Source organism: Scyliorhinus canicula, chromosome 18 (genome assembly GCF_902713615.1).
Source record: "Scyliorhinus canicula chromosome 18, sScyCan1.1, whole genome shotgun sequence".
NCBI lineage: Eukaryota > Metazoa > Chordata > Chondrichthyes > Carcharhiniformes > Scyliorhinidae > Scyliorhinus > Scyliorhinus canicula.
In genome coordinates, this window is record NC_052163.1 from 50725082 (window position 1) to 50743083 (window position 18002).

General features: G+C 46.9%; 1 protein-coding gene across 9 annotated transcripts in view; it reads left to right on the top strand.

Moving 5' to 3' along the window:
* The window catches only part of LOC119953745 (protein shisa-6-like), a 687534-nt gene that overhangs the window by 344318 nt on the left and 325214 nt on the right, over window positions 1–18002 (top strand). The window lies entirely within an intron of this gene.

The following is an 18002-nucleotide window of genomic DNA, read 5'->3' on the forward strand; positions in this document are numbered from 1 at the left end:
CGAGGCTGAACATCGTATTCAGGATGCAATCATTCTTTTCTCTTACAAAGCATTTCCATTTTGGAACAAAAACAATAGCAAACTTACCTCACTCAAGTTTCTTTGAAATATTCCGTTTTATTTTCTCAAAACTGTTTGAAGAAAAGCAATTGGGAAGAATGTGTGAGCAATGAAAGAAAATATCCGAACAGGAGAGCTGACTGAATGGCATTGATGATTCCTGTGAATTGAGGTGCTGTGCACATGCTCAGAAGCATAAGCTTCAGAGAGAGGTTGGGACTTTCAACTAAGAGTATAATAACATAAGAGGCAAGCCAGCTGAGTGGGAATGCACTTATTAAATTCCATTCTCATTGAATATGAAAGCAAAACTCTGAAAATGCTGGAAATCTGAAATAAAAACAGTAAGTGCTGGAAAATGGAAAAAAAGCCTCATTATGTATGCTTGGTGGCGAGCCCAGATAACGATTAGAGTAGTAAAACACCAGCATTACAGGGAAAGAATTGTTTAATTGACAGTTTAAGCTCTCTGATCTCTGCTCTCCGATCATTTTACAGTATATTTGTTTGCAGAAGTTAAGTGGTTTAAGAGTTTGTTGTTTCTGTTATTGAAGGTTTACTTTAAAGGGTCTGGATGAATGACATATTTATTAGCTGGGGGGAAATTACTTTTGTTCCAACATAGGTGAAGGTATGAATGAATTACTTAAAAAAATATTTTACACAAACCACTGCACACGGTAGGGTTCATTGGTTCTGGACAGTGTATCAACGGGCATGAAAGTGCCATAGCTGGGCATAGAGGGCATGAGGGGCCATGGGTGTGTGTGGAAGGGCACAGCTTGGCATAGAGGGTGCAATGGAATATGGAGATTGCCGGGGTCATGAGGTGGCATGGATGGGACATGGAGTGTGTTTAGAGGGAGAAGGGGTATGAGGGTGAGAGCTTGACGACCTTTGTGTTTTCATTTCACCTGAGACAGCATGAGGCTGGCTTCTTTAATAGTCTGCTTCTGCACCAAACAGCCCCTATAGCTGCTTCAAAACCTTTTCCTGATCAGCTGGCCCACCGGCAGCCTGCACCTTCCCCCCTGCATCTCTCCTCCCCCTCCCTCCCCCCACCTCACCCTCAAGAATGAAGATCTCACCTTTGTGGGCACTTTCCCCTGAGACAGGCAGGGTGAGCCAGGACTTTCCCCATCTCCTCCTTTCCGCCTCGAGGATGAAAATCCACGCCTTCAAGTCTGTGATCTTCAGTCAATTTTCTCTGCACAGGTGCTTCTTGACCTGCTGAGAATTTCCAGAATTGAATGTGGTTTATTCATTCTTATCTACCCAGTCACAGGAAGGATTCACTTGCAATGGCTTCTCTTCCTCCTCCTGCATTAGTACCTATGGGTCACCCCAAGGGTCTATCTTTGGTCCCCCTTCCATTTCTCATCGACATGTTACTTGGTGACATGTCAGCTTATACATTTTTGCTGACAACACCAAGCTTTACCTCATCACCCAACTCAATTACACCCCCACCTCCCTTGAGCCCTTCATTGTCTTTTAATATTCATGTTTCTGGACCTCCAGCCCTCAATGAGCAGAAATTTCCTCCACTACATATTGGGCATACTAAAGTCAAATGTCTTTGGACCATTCCATAAACTCTATTTCCTTGCTGCCAATTGACTAGTCATTGTCTGAGGCTAAACTACACCATTTGCAACTTTGGCATCCTATCCTGAAATAAGCTCTGACCACATATTTGCTCATCAATCAAGATAGATTACTTCCATCACCATAACATTCCCTATCTCCACCAATATCTTAGCTCCTCTGCTTCTGAAACCCTCAGCTATTATGAAGCCAATTTCCCTCCTGGCTGGTTTCCCATTCTCTACTCTTTATAAACTGGAGATCATCCAAACCGCTGCCTCATGCTTCCTAACTCACAACAAATTCCACGCACCCATCAACCCTGACCTCGCTGAGCGACAGGCTTCCAGTCTGGCAAAGCTGCAATCTTAAATTTCTCAAGCAAGCGTTCAAAGCCTTCCATGGTCCCCCCCTACCTTTGTAACTCCCCCAGCCTCACAACCCTTGAGATATTTACACTCCTCTAGTTCTGGCCGAATTCAATTGCAAAGGCACTGACCTCAAAGAAAGCCAGACTGGAAGATCTTGTGATCTTTGTGGCAAGAACTTTACCTCTCATGACTGTAGCACTCTTTAATTGGCATCCCCAGAAGGGAGCAGCAGTGATGTCATCAAGTTGTCCAAGCAGCCAATCACAATAAAGAATTTTCATCGACAGCTTACCCAGAAATGGAAAAGAAACCAAAATTGAAACACTGTAACAAAAAATACTAGGCCTCAGCAGCTCTCCCATGCCATAGTGTACATGAGGCAGACAAAAGCACCCGCTTATATCTGTTTCCATGGCCAGTTTTCCCTGGAACATATCACCAGTCTTTCACCAGAGGTAATGGGCGGGATTTTCCCATCAGCCCGCCGGGTGTTTTTCGACCAAGGCAGTGGCCTACCAAAGGGATCTGCTGGTCCCACCATTGTCAATGGGATTTCCCATTGACAGCACCCCTCGTCATCGGGAAATCCGTTTGCTGGCGTGTGACCAGAATTCCCCACTGGTGTGAACAGCCCATCGATCCCGCCCAACATCCTGAGGAGATGCTCTCCACATTGAGTACGGCTTACAAGGAGACTCTCCCACTCTTACTGCCTGTCATTGGTGTTTTGGGAGGATTAACCTGTTGATAATCAGAGGTATAATAACAGTGGCTATTGCAATAACTTTTCAGTGAGGCAGCTTCCCCAGGTATCCAACCTAATTTGAGACTATTGTGCTGTACATATTCTGGTGGAATATCTGTTCATTTTCTGCATAATATGAAGTGGTGATTTCAAAAACCAGTTTGAATCTGACTGCAACACTATATGGAGTGTGTTAAATTAAACCAACCAAATAATCCCCAGTCCGATCCATGGTCAGTGCCAGGTTAGCTGACCTCATCGAGGGAAGACTTTGGGTTTCTGTGATTGATCTCATATCAGCTGAAGTGTAGAGGGGGAAAGAAAGCCACCCAGCCTTCCCTCAACCAATAGCTATCTGGTAGCCTCGAATACAAAGGAAGAAGATAGAATTGAACTTTGAATTTGTCTTGTTAGCAGGTGTTTTGGCTGCATAGTGGGTGCGGGAAGAAACCATCATTTGGTGTGTACATATGGGGCATGAGCTACCGTACCCGACTGGGGGTACAACAAGACCAGTAGGTGCCAGGAGAACCCACTCGCACCCTTTCCGGCAGCCAGTAAACCTCATAAGATCTATCCAAACCTTGTGGGTGGTAGCAATCAGGATTCTGCCCACAATAGGCGTGACCAAGCCTCGTGCACCTAAGTCACTTTTAAAAATGCTTAGGTGTGCTCACCCGGGATCTACTGGGTTCCTGGAATCTAATGACTGCCCTGGGAGTCCCCAGTACTGGTCCACGGAGATGTGGATCAGTTGGAATGGCACCCGGGGGAGGGGGGGGGGGTGCGGTCTCCCGGGCCATCGGAGGCCAGTGGGTGGACAGGGCACAGTGGCCCCCAGGCCCTTCCCCTGGAATGCGGACGCCATGGCAGTGTAGCCTGGTACCTCAACGCTGCTGCCCTCGCACTGCCAAGAAAGTAAGAGCACTGCCAGGGTGGCAATGCCAGGGTGCCCAGGTACCAGGACGGCACTGCCAAGGGTCAGGGCCTGGGGCAACCATGCCCATGGAAGTAGGGTGGAGAGGGGTATGAAGAGTGAGTGGGTGCAGGATCTCTGGAAGGTTGGGAGGTGAAGGGTAGAGGTCCTGGAAGTGGGGCGCTGAAAGGGGGCCCCTCATCGACCCCATAGCGGGGTGTCATCACTTGGGAGGGTGTGTGGTAATGCCCATGTTTGTGGGGGGTTACATTGCCCATGGGCTGGGGTTAAACCCTCCTAAAGATCAGGGCATCCTTTCAAGATGGTGCCCCGATCTCTGAAGAGCAGTCTGGCCAGCAGGTTCAGTACACCAGTGATGAAAATAATTCTAAGGGCGGGTTTTACCAACCAACCCGCCACGTGTTTTGTGGCAGTGGAGGCGGTCCGCCAGTGGGATTTACTGACCCGGCCGTTGTCAAAGGGATTTTCCATTGACTGAACCCCTTGCCACAGTGAAATCAATGCGCCGGCATGGGACGGGAATGTCCTGCCGGTGTGAACAACCGATAGATCGCGCCCTAAATGTGGACTTGACCAGGAAGAAACTCCCCAGGGACCAGTAAAGAGACTAAATGTGGTTAGGTAGTGGGGAACCCACCAACAGAGCTGGTAGGAAACCTCCAGCAAAACCCACCACAAATGACATTTAGAAACGTTTCCGTTAGATCGCACCCATGGAATGAATGACTGTTATTCAGTTTTTCTTGCTCTCACACAATTGACACAGTAAAGATGGTAAAAGGTTAATTAAGCTAGGCTGTGATGCGGAGCAGTATGCATTTTTATAGGCATCAAACTTATATTCAGCTGCAGAGTCCTGGGAAATGAATTTTACATCTAATTTCAATTCAGAGTTCAGGCTGTCAGCCACATCATGCAAATATGGAATTGGTACAAGTGTACATTCTAATCATCTGTCTTTGTTTCAGAAAATTTCAAACATGACAGTAATCCTCAGGCAGAAACATAGCAATAGATTTACTATAAGGGGTCAAAATGTGTTTTTCTGATCTGAGATGAAAACAGCAAGACAACTATTGCTCTGCATTAGAGTTTATCTTATTCATTCATGCAATATGAGGATTACTAGCAATTTCACCATTTGTTACTCACCGCAAATTGCCCATAAGAAGTGGTGCTTTCTTGAACTGCTGCAGTCCACCTGGTGTAAGTGCATCCACTGTGCTGTCAGGAAGGGAGTTCCAGAATCTTAACCCAGCAACAGTGAAAGAACAATTATCTGGTTCTGAGTCAGGACAGTATGTGGCTTGGTGGTGAACTTGCAGTTGGTGGCGATCTTATGTGACTGTAGCTCTTGTCATTCTCTGTGTTAGATGTCACAGGTTTGAAAGATGCTGTCAAAGGAGACTTGCTATGTTGCTACAGTGCACCTTGTAGGTGGTAAACACTGCTGCTATTGTGTGATGATCACAGTAAGAAGTCTTACAACACCAGGTTAAAGTCCAACATGTTTGTTTCAAACACTAGCTTTCGGAGCACTGCTCCTTCCTCATTCACCTGAGGAAGGAGCAGTGCTCCGAAAGCTAGTGTTTGAAACAAACATGGTGGACTTTAACCTGGTGTTGTAAGACTTCTTACTGTGCTCACCCCAGTCCAACGCCGGCATCTCCACATCATTGTGTGATGATGATGGAGTAAGTGAATGCTTAAGGTGGTGAATGACATGCCAATCAAGTGGGCTGCTTTGTCCTGGATGGTGTCGAGCTTCTTGAGTGTTGTTGGAGCTGCGCTCATCCAGATAAGTGGAGAGTATTCCATCTTACTCCTGACTTGTGCCTTGTTGATTGAAAAAAGGCTTTGGGAATACAGGAGGTGAGTTACTTTCTGCAGAATTCCCAGCTTTTGACCTGCTCTTGTAGCCACAGTATCTATACAGCTGGTCCAGTTCAGTTTTTCGTGAAAGTTAACTCCCAGGATGTTGATGGTGGAGAATTCAAGTGGTATTAATGCTATCGAATATTAAGAGACAATGGTTAGATGTTCGCTTTTTGGAGATAGTCACTGTCTGGCACATATTGGTGCCAATGTTACATGCTACTTATCAGCTTAAGCCTGAATATCATCTAGGGTCTTTTTGTATAGGTACAAGGACTGCTTCAGTATGTGAGGAATCTCGGACGGTACTAAACATTGTGCAATCATTCGCAGATCTATACCCCAATTTCTGATCCTATGATGGAGGGAAGGTTATGGATGAAGCAGTTGGACCAAGGGCACCACCCTGAGGAACCTCTGCAGCAATATCCTGGGCAAAGATAATTGCCTCCATCAGCCACAACAATATTCCTTTTGTGAGGTATAACTCCAAAGTGGAGAGTTTTCTCCCGATTCCCATTGACGCCAATTTTGTGAGGTCTCCTTGAGGCCACAGTCATCAAACGCTATCTTGGTGTCAAGGGCAGTCACTCTCACCTCACCGTTTTCCCCTCACTTCTTCTTTTACTCTAGATTAGTGTCTTTTGGATTCACTGTTTATTTCCTGAATCTTTCACTTTTCCCTTTCATTTAACATTTCACCTCCAATTTCTATCTCTCTTCAATCGTATTTCAGCAGATCAAACGGCATTAATTTGAGTTTTATGTCAGCTTGATTATTGTCAAAGGCATTAATCTGCTTTGAAAACCTTGCATACACCAGATGGCCATTATGACCATTTCACAAAAAAAATCTAAAATGCATCAGATTGAACATCTATTCCACTCTAAATATTATGAACTGATTTGTTTTTTTTTCTGAAGGCTATCTTGGCAATATTTAACAAACTGTGGGAAACAAAAAAATACAATTTATTTTTATCAGCACATCTTACAGGCATCGAGGCAGATTGGTTTGAAGGTTAAAGAGAAGGGGCTGAATTTTCTAGCCCTTCCTGTCGGCAGGATCTTCTGGTCCTGGTGATGGCGATGCCTCGCATTGGGTTCACCAGCAGCAGAGAGATTGATTCACGCAAGACAGCATCGACATTGGCAGGACTGGACGATCCTGCTGGCAAGCAGTGGTGGTCCACCTTTGTCGTAGAGAAACCTGCCGTGGAGGGTGGGGGGGGGGGAAGATCCCAGCCAAAGACATGGAGCAGGATTCTCCGATCCTGGGGCTAAGTGTTGACGTCGTCGTAAATGCTGGAGCCTCTAGGATCAGCAATGCTGCACCGCACAGGAGGCAAGCACGGCACTTGAAAATGAAAAATGAAATGAAAATCGCTTATTGTCACGAGTAGGCTTCAATGAAGTTACTGTGAAAAGCCCCTAGTCGCCACATTCCGGCGCCTGTCCGGGGAGGCTGGTACGGGAATCGAACCGTGCTACTGGCCTGCTTGGTCTGCTTTAAAAGCCAGCGATTTAGCTTTGTGAGCTAAACCAGCCCCTGGTGTGGCTTGTGAGCCACACGCTGCTCCAGCTGCCGATCCGGGCGTCGGCACGAGCGGCGCGGGTCCGCACATGAGCGCCACAGCCGATGCAAGTTCGTGCATGCGCGTGGGCTGCCTTCTCCGCACCGGCACTGACGCAACATGGCAGAGACCTACAGGGGCCCGGCGTGGAGGACCATAGGCCCCCACCGGGATAAGCCCGCCAGCCGATCGGTAGGCCCCGATCGCGGGCCAGGCCGCCCCCCCCCCCCCTCCCAGAGTTGGATCCCCCTTCCCCCCACCAGGCCGCCCCCCGCAGCCAGAATGCTGAGGTCCCGCCGGGTAAGGCCAAATGAGAACGACTGCATTGCGCTGGCGGACCAGCATTGTAGCGGTGTCACATGATTCGTGCCCACCCAACCTGCCCGCCGATTCTCCGACCCGGCACGGGGTCAGAGAATCCTGCACATGGGTTCTGGACAATGGTGGGCATATAGAAGGGAGGAGGATGTGGCAAAGCAATCTGATTGGACCGCCTCAACCTCAAGTTGGAGATGAGTGTGAGGGTGCTATAGAAGGCAGGATGCTGGTTAAGGAAATAATTAATAGTGTAGATAAGAAGGCTGAGATTATGTTGCTCGCGATGATTATCCCTGCATAATGAGCAGTTCGAATAGTGTCAGGCCCTATTAATGCTTGATGCAGTCCAGCCAGATCTGGTAATGGATGGTTAAAGCAGTTATGCTCCAGATTACATTTCTGCTGCAGTGTCAGTATTGCATCTCCATGGCATCATTCCATCAAAAAAAATCAGTGAAAAATAGATTTTTTAAAAATTAATGAACCCGAGAATAAATAAACTTTTTAAACTTTTGTATGTACTTGATTCGTTTGCTATTTATATCTTTATATTGATATTAAATATTCTTTGTGTTTTGATTTCCAGGCTGCGCCAGAACTCAATCCACTCCTGTTTAATTCTGTTTTCAGTGATTTACCATCCTACTGAATTTATATAGTGTAGTAGACATTTTTGTGGGTTGAGACTCCTCTTGCTTGTGACATGTGAAATGTTCAGAATACAAAGGGTGAATGGCATATCATAATTAACCACTAGATGGAGCTATATGCAGAACTGTACAAAGGACTGACTCACGGGCTTCGAGAAGGCTGGAGAAGGTTGGAAAAGGCTGCACAGGAGCGGTAAGAGAGTGCAGAGTACAGTTATTGATAGAGTGTGGAGACTAGTGTTGGTAGAGTGCAGATTGTAGATTACTAGATTATTGTTTATTATAGGAGTAAGTGGTCAAGCTTTAATAGTAGTGTAAATAAAAGTTAACTTTGTTAATGAACTTAGCTTCTGTGATCTTTGTGAACACTACAACATACATCCTGATAACAGAATCACAAAGAACACCACATTGCTCTCTTAAATTGTTATCTCCTCTCTTATTCGTTTCTCTCTTCACTTTGGGGCTAAAATGGGTCAGCAACATGTGCCAAACTTCCATCAACATCACTTCAAATTGTCTGTAACAATGTCCAGCAAAGACAATTTGCTGACATTTATTGGGAAGCAACTGCCTTCTTCACCCATTTCTGTATAGTAAGGCATGTTAGATCGAAAACAGGACCTGAAGCAGAACTAAATCAGCCCATCATGTTTAATTGTATCATAGTATTCACAGCTCAGAAATAGGCCATTTGGCCCTACATGTCCACACCAGTGTTTGTGCTCGGTAAACTCTCCTTTCACCCATGTGATACATTTGTGCCACGCAAGTGCGAGGCAATGACCATCTTCAATAAGAGAGAATCTAACCATCTCTCCTTGACAGTCAATGGTATTATCATTGCTGAGTTGCCCACGATCAATGTCCTAGGTGTTACCATTAGCCAGACCCGAACTGGACCTGCCATATAAAAGCTGTGGCTACAAGAACCAGTCAGAAGCTGGGAAATCTGTAGGGCGTAATGCACCTCCTGACTCTTCAAAGCCTGTCCATCATCTGCAAGACACAAGTCAGGAGTGTGACAGAATACTCTCCACTTGCCTGGATGAGTGCAATTCCAACAACACTCGAGAAGCTCAACACCATCCACGACAAAGGAGCCCACTTGATCGTCACCCCATCCACCAAGCTACACATTCACACCATCTACCACTGACACACAGTGGCAGCTGTGTGTGTACTGTATACAATATGCACTGCAGCAACTCACCCTTTGAGAGCACCTTTCAAACCCCTGACCACCTATAAAGAAAAGGGCAGCAGATGTATGGAAACACTACCACCTACAATTTCTCAAAGCCATACACCATCCTGACTTGGAAATATATTATTGTTCCTTCACTGTCGCTGGGTCAAACTCCCTCCCTAACACCACTTGGATGGCAGTGGTTTAATAAGACAGCTCACCACCACCTTCTCGAGGGCAATTAGGGATGGGCAATAAAAATACTGGTCTAGCCAGCGAAGCGCACACCCATGAAATAATAAAAGCAATGCTTATCTAATCTCATCAACATTTACTTCTGTCCTATTTTCCACCATGTGTTTAACTAATGAGGTCCCGAATGATGTGCTGTTAAGTAATTTGGACATTCTGAATTCTCCCTCTGTGTACCTGAACAGGCGCCGGACTGTGGCGACTGGGGGCTTTTCACAGTAACTTCATTGCAGTGTTAATGTAAGCCTACTTGTGACCATAAAGATTATTATTATTATCCTTAAATGCATCATTACAGGGTGGCACGGTGGCTACCTCACAGTGCCAGGTACAATTCTGACCTCGGGTGACTGTGTACAGTTTGCACATTCTTCCTATGTTTGCATGGGTTTCCTCCAGATGCTCTAATTTCCACCCACAATCCAAAGATATGCAGGGTAGGTGGATTGACCATGCTAAAATTGCCCCTTAGTCCAAAGATGTGCAGGTTAGGTGGGGTTATGGGGATAGGGCGGGGGATTGGGCATTGGTAAGGCGCTCTTTCAGAGGGCCGGTGCAGACCCGAGGGACTGAGTGGCCTTTTTCTGCACTGTAGGGATTCCATGGATCATTCTTACTCACCTCAACCATCCCTGGTGATAGTGAGTTCCATAATCTAACTGCTATCTGGGTAAAGAACTCACTATTGCATTCATTAGAAACAAATTTACATTTAAACCCTCGTTTTGATCTCCCTGAAAGTGGAAATATCTTTTATAAGTCTACCCTATCAACTCCTTTCATAACCTGAGAAACCTCTAGCAGGCCATCGCTCAGCCATTTTTCCAGTGAGAAGAGTCCCAGACTGTATAATGTTTCTTGATTGGCAAAAGCTCTCAGTTTTCGTACCACTGTAGTCAATCATTTTTTGCACAATGCTAGTGATTCACCTCTAGGATTTGCACTCCAATGCCCCCCTGGAGTGACCTGTGAATATCTTCACACTCTCAGCAGTAAGAGTCCTGAAGGTTTGACAAGCCTCAACCCAGCTTCCCACTTCAAAACTGTTGGTAAAATGGCATTAAATTGACCGTTTCATTTAAAGAGCCCATAAAGATCTGAAAGTGTACAGTAACTCACAGGGGAGCATGCCGTTGACAATTTGCTCCCAGCAAATCGTAATAGATATTTCAGAACAAAAATTAAAATTAAATTTAAAACTCCAGCTTCAGTGTTACGGTCGAGAGCCCTTACAGACAACTTTGATGATATTACTCGAATGTAATCCCTCCCAGATATCATTGTTTCCTATCCAATCACTGTAATATATCCACCATCATCATCATCATCTATCCAGGCACTGCCATTTGCCTGTTTCCCTCCATCCTATCTGTTTTAATATTGACCTGTTTAAATTCCACCAGTGAAAGAATCATTTTGAGGTCAACCTTCACTCGTGGGATAAATGCAGAATTTGGTCTGTTTTTAGTAAGGATTTGAGGAAGCAGCTGAAGATGGTTGGGCTGGGGGCGCGACCCTGCGGAACTCTGACTGCAATGTCCTTGGGCTATGGTGGCAGGATCCCCGCCAACTGCTATCATCTCACTCGAAGCCCATGACATCCATTGCTGTCAGTTTTTCAAGCACCATTTCAGTAATCATAAAGAGTGAGATTTGTTGACAAATCAACTTTCTTAAAAATTTTAAGAACCAAACTAAAATTCATACTTTATAGCCGAACAGAGATGAGACGATGATTATAAAATTAAAACGTCACATCAGGGACTAGATGGTGGAAACACGTAATTTGGGCTTTAATGATCTTTTCTGTGTCAAGACACCCTGGGCTAGGGCACGGTCAATTCCTGCCCCCCCCCCTTGATCTGGAGTCACACGCAAAAAGACCCAAAGTCTTTGGCAATAATTACAGTCACCAGGTTTGTAAATTTAAACACAATTACTTTTTATTTATAACAAGAACTATAATGAAATATGCAGCAAATACAACTGTTTAACTATGATCTAATTCCTACTCCCCCAGTTTCACCTGTCCCTACCCTCTGTTCACACTCACACAAGACAAACAAACGCAGAGGGGAAGAGTGGGGTGAAAATAATAATTGAAGTAAAAAGACAAGATTCTTTGTTTCAGATGGTTGTTTCTTGCACCGTTCTTCAATCTAGACTTTCAGTTTGAGGTCTTCTGTATCCAGTCTGTAATGGTTTTCACTGTAGATTCATTCAGGCATCTGCAGTTTCAGAAATACAGCTGCTTTTCTGGAGAAAACAAGAGTGAGAGAGAGAGAGCGAGAGAGAGTAAGTCCTTTTTCCTGAGTGTCCAGGGACCTGTTTCTGCTTCCGTTGAGTCACTGGAAATCATCCTACTCAGGCAGGATCACCATCTTACCAGGAAGAATGAGGCCTTTTGGTCAATTCATTGGCCACCACACATCCAATTGAACAGAGCCCCATGCCATGTCTCGGGTGCCACAAAGTTTGAGTTCTGTCGCCCGAAGACTTGCACCACATATTATGTTGCAACTTTTGAATTCCTCAATCTTTCTGCTGCTTGACTTAAAGTTACATGTGCATTAAGCATCCATGGATTAAAATGATAAAGGCAAAATAATAAGCAGAGGGTAAATAAGGGAATCGTCAGGAAGGACCCTTACATCTGACAACTTGACTATGTTATTTTTTAAATATCATTGTATGAAAAACATTTTTAAAAGATCTTTCATAGGATGTGGGCATCGCTGGCAAGTTTGTTGCTATTCATAATTGCCCTTGAACTGAATGACTTGGGCCATTTTATGGGGCAGTTAAGAATCAACTACATTGCTGTGGGCTTGGAGTCACATGTAGGCCAGATCAGGTAAGGATGGCATATTTTCTTCCTGAAAGGACATTACTGCACCAGATGGGTTTTCACAACAATAGTTTCTTGGTCACCAGTAGTGAGACTAGCTTTTGATTCCTGATTTAATAGTTACATTTAAATTCCGCCAGCTGGGGGCAGCACGGTGGCGCAGTGGGTTAGCCCTGTTGCCTCATGGCGCCGAGGTCCCAGGTTCGAATCCCGGCTCTGGGTCACTGTCTGTGTGGAGTTTGCACATTCTCCCCGTGTTTGCGTGGGTTTCGCCCCCACAACCCAAAGATGTGCAGAGTAGGTGGATTGGCCGCACTAAATTGCCCCTTAATTGGAAAAATGAATTGGGTATTCTAAATTTATTTTAAAAATAAATAAATAAATAAATAAATTCCGCCAGCTCCATGGTGAGATTTCAACCCATTGCCCCAGAGCATTCACCTGGGCCTTTGACCATTAGAAATAGAAACAGTAGTATGCCATTCGGCCCCTCGAGGCTACTCCACCATTCAATAGGATCATGGCTGATCTGCCATTCCTCTCCTTTCCACTTTCCTGCTCTTTTCCTGTACCCTTGATTCCCTTACTGATCCAAAATCTACTATCTCAGCTTTAAAAATGCACAAGGGCTCTGCCATACTGCTCTCTCGTGCAAGGCGTTCCAAAGACTCACAACCTACTGAGAGAAGAAATTCCTCCTCACCTCGGCCTTAAATTGGCACCCCTTTATTCTGAGACTTTGCCTCTGGTCCCCGATTCTCCCGTGAGGGAAAACACCCTCTCAACATATACCCTGTCAAGACCTTTAAGAACCCTGAGGACGGAATCTTGAGGCACCCTCCTTGCTACCTGAGGGATCGGCGGCGATGGCAGAAAATCCCGCGAGAATCAGAAAAAGCATTTCTCGCAGGAAAGATCGCGTTTCCCGGTTTTCACTGTCCCTCACCTGCAGCATCAAGAGATTCGCACCCACAAAGCGCATGAACCTCATTTCAAGACTATCCATTTATTTAAATATTACTATCAGGCCTCTCCGTCAAATGACCCCCCCTCACAAAATCTTCAAACCTTGCCGGCATGGTGTCAAGTGAGGTCTCCAACAAGTTGGGCCTGACATGAGACAGTCGAGGGGATCCCGCTAGGGGCACAAAGGTAGTTATAGCCCCTGTGGGGGGGGGGGGGGGTTAGAGGGACATGCCAGCCTAGTTTGGCACTGTGCTTTCCATCGCCATGCAAAGGGGTACTGCAAGGGGTTAACTTAAGTTGGGGGGGGGGGGGGGGGGGGGGGGGGGGTCTGTGGAAAGTGGACATTGAGGAGGGGTGTTTTGTTGGTGAAAGATTTGGGGGGAATGTGCGCGGTGGGACGTGCTGGCAAATAATATCCAGGGTGGGGAGAGGTGCTGGCAATGAATTTCGGGTGGGGGGGTGGGGAGGAACTGCTATGGAGACCTCTGTTATGTGCGCTGGGGCCTGTCGGCTGCAGGTCTGGTCAGGGCATCCTTTAATGATGGCGGCCCAACCTGTGGGGTACTGGTTCCTGGCACTAAGAGTAACTTCCCAACCTGTTTAACCTTTGCTCATAAGGCAGTCCCTCCAAACCAGGAGTCATCCTAGTGAACCTTCTCTGAAATCTCTCCAATGAAATACTGGCGGTGATTCACCAAAACATTTCTATGTCAGGTTTTGGGCATGTTTAACGGGGTGTTTCTCAGCTATTCATTGGCGTTTATTTTGACCTTGGGGTGTTTCTCTCTGCCAAGGCCGCACTCAGGTGGATTTCCTGAAGTTTCCTCACACATCAGGGCCCCATTTTGGAAGGCTGCCCAATCCTCCAAACCCCTGCTTTCAGGCCTCTCCCCCCCCCCCCCCATTTTTACCTCCCACTCCTCCCCAACCTTGCAGAGGCCCCCGTTAAGCCCCTCTCACCCCCCTCTACCTGATAAGAACCCTCCGGGCCTAACCCCTGGCAATGTCAACCTGGTATCCGGGCACCATTGCACTGTGAGCCTGGCACACTGGCAGTGCCCCTGGAGTGCTACCCAAGCACCTTAGCAGTGCCACACAGGCACCCTCACTGCCACGGTGACCGGGTGGTACTGTCAGGTTGCCCGGTTGGCAGTACCAAGGTACCCAGTTACCAGATGGATTGCCGGGTACTGTCCTGCCCTGTCCCCGAACACCCGGGTGTGTCTAATGGCCTGAGAGACCCTCTCCAGGTGCCATTAAAACTGGTCCACATTTGTGGAAATCAGTACTAAATGGCGCCCTGGCGAGGTTTCTCAGGGATGGCTGTTAAATCCTGGGTGCCTGGAGAATCCTGAGAACATATGTTTAAATGAGCCATTCCGATCTGGATCACGCCCAGTGAGGACGAGATCCAGGTCGCAACTTCTTGCGAGACTCCTTGAAATCTCGCAAGGCATTTTGAGCATCGCAAAACTGCAAGAAGCCACTCGCGAGATTTAACGACCTCGTCACGACACCATGTTGGGTGAGACGAGGCTAGTAAATGATGCCCTATGTTTCCTCTCTCAAACCTATCATAGTCTCTAAGATCACCATGAAAGCACTCCAAGCCTTTTCCTTCCTCGAGAAAGGAGACCAGCCTTTTCAATCTTTCCTTACAGATACAACCTCTCAGTTCTGGCATCACCATTTTAAATTTACTAGAAACATTTAGGCATCAAGCTGGCAGACAGATCTGCTGATCTTGCTCATCGGTGGGTGCTAGCAGTACATCCACTCATGATAGGAAGGACTCAGTCTTCAATCTGCCGCACAGATTTACTGATCTCTCTGAGCTGCAGCCAAAGGCATCACACCTGTTCCCAAAAAGAAACACTTAGCTGCAAAGCTGCCCCACTGAGTTCTCTCACACAGACAGCCACTCCCACTGAGCAACCTGGAGCCAACAAACTGCTCCAGTGATCCGCCTAGACCTGTAAGGAACACAAGAACCATTAAGCTGCTCCACTGACATCATCTATACCCCCGATAATACTAGTGCCTAGTGAAATTCCCCCTTATTCTCTGCTCGCCATCATCCCATATTCATAAATACCCATCACAAAAATCATATAACTGCTTATTTAAATCATCATTTAAAAGTGGCTACCCTACAACATCCGTAAACTGAAGCTGACCGTAATAATGAGTCACAAGTAAGCAGTATGATGATCGTTTGTTGTTACCATGGGGATGATCACAGCACAACTTTAACACTTGTGCTGGAACCAAAATATACAATGGGCCATATTTTCCTTCCCCTCTCCCCGGCGTGTTCTGCAGCGGCGGAAGGCAGTTCGCTAATGGCAGGCGGCAGAGTCTCCTGGTCCCGCCATTGTTAGCGGGCACAGTGAAACCTGCGGGCACGTGGGGAGGGGTGCCATCGGTGGGACTGTAAGATACCGCCAGTATGGACGGGCAGAAAATCCCGCCCATTGTATATTTTTCAATGTTCGAATTACAAGAGAATCCATTGAGGCTCTTTTGTGCTGTCACGTCTTTTATGTGGTCTTTATTGTAAATACTTACAGAAACAAGAGAACATTATTTTGGAGTTGGGGGCCACAATCCTCCCTTGCTAGTCTGTCCTGCTGCCGCTGCCAGCGAGGAGCGACAATCTGGCGCTCAGCCAAATCTCCCATTCACTGCACCGTGACGGGAGAATCCCATTGCCATGAGTGGACGGAGAGTCCCGCCCAGAGTGTCACTACACAATTCCAAACTCTTATCGGTTCAGCAAGTAAGAACATTAGAAGGAGCAGGAGGAGGACATTCAGCCCCTCAAGCCTGCTCCACCATTCTATCACATGGCTGATCTGATTGTGGCTTTTACTCCACTTTCCCAGCTCTCCCTCCCCCCGATAACCCTCAACTCAACCTTGAATTTATTCATCCACAATCCTCTGTGAGAAGAAATTCCTCCTCACCTCCGCCTGAAATGGGAGAGCCCTTATTTTGGAAACATGCAACCTAGAAATTCCCCCAAGATGGGAAATGCTCGCTTCGCACCTACCCTGGCAACACTCCTCAGAGTTAAATCCATCACCTTTCCTTTGTTGTCTTCTTCCCTCCCGACAAAATAAAGTTGAAATACCTCCATCTGCATGTTTTTAAAAAAATTATTCTAACCTAATCTAAGTCACAGAGCTGACCAGATGTTATATGGGTCTGCTGATTTCCTAGTTTGTCACATGTCCTGCCCAATGAACCCTTTTCAAGCAGATGTGCAGTTGATGCACCATCAATTACACACGAGGCAAGTTGTAGAAAACAAAGTCATGGTTTTAATACTCTAAGATGTAGCCTGTCTGCTGCTGAACTCATACTGGAGACAGGGCTACAGATCAGTCAACTATATACAACACCCAGTGGGGCGGAGCCACGGAAGAACAACAATATATAACACAGTGAGTAACAATGGAACAACCAGTAACAGAGAATATATACAGTGCTGTAAGTAACAGTGGAACTACAATAACAGTGGTTCACCACATTCACCCCCTGTTAAAAAAAAAGCCCAGCGGGGTAAAGCAGACTTATAGATGAAGTCTATCAGGAGCTTTAACCGTCCGCTGTGATCCCTTCAGTCCCGGCTGTGGTGTGGGCACTGGTGTCGAGACCTGCGACTCCGGGAGCGTGTCATCCTCTTCTTCTTCTTCCGGAAGTGTCGACAGAGATGGTAAAGTTGTTGTAACTGTAGGTGGAGAGTTCGATCCTCCACCTCAGAATCTTGTCATTCTTGATCTTGACCCGCAGTGTATTATTGAACATGAAGGCAACCGACTATTGGTTAGTGAGGAGAGTGAACCGCCTGCCGGCCAGGTAATGCCTCCAATGTCGCACAGCTTCCTCAATGGCTTGGGCTTCTTTCTCGATGGAGGAGTGTTGGATTTCGGAGCTCTGGAGGGTGCGGGAAAAGAAGGCCACAGGTCTGCCTGCTTGATTGAGGGTAGGGCAAGGTCAGACGCATCGCTCTCCACCTGGAATGGATGGACTCGTCCACAGCGTGCATCATGGCCTTGGCAATGCCTGCCTTGATGCGGTTGAAGGCTAGGCGAACATCAGCCGACAGGGGAAAAAGGGTGGATTTGTTGAGTGGGCGGCCCTTGTCCGCATAGTTGGGGACCCACTGGGCATAGTACAAGAAGAATCCTAGGCATCTCTTCAGGGCCTTGGGGCAGTGGGGAAGGGGAAGTTGCAGGAGGGGCGCATGTGGTCGGGATCGGGCCCCAGGACTCCGTTTTCCACAACGTAGCCGAGGATGGCTAGGCGGGTTGTGTGGAAAACGCACTTCTCCTTATTATACGTAAGATTAAGGAGCTTGGCGATGTGAAGGAAACGCTGGTGGTTAGCGTCATGATCCTGCTGGTCATGGCTGCAGATGGCAACATTATCCAGATACGGGAGCATGACCCGCAGCCCGTACTGGTCAACCATTTGGTCCCTCTCCCGTTGGAAGACCGAGACCCCATTGGTGATGCTGCAGGGGGCCGTGAGGAAGTGCTAGAGGTGCCCATCTGCCTCGAAGGCAGTGTATTGGTGGTCCTCCGGGCGGATAGGGAGCTGGTGGTACGCGGACTTCAAGTCTACC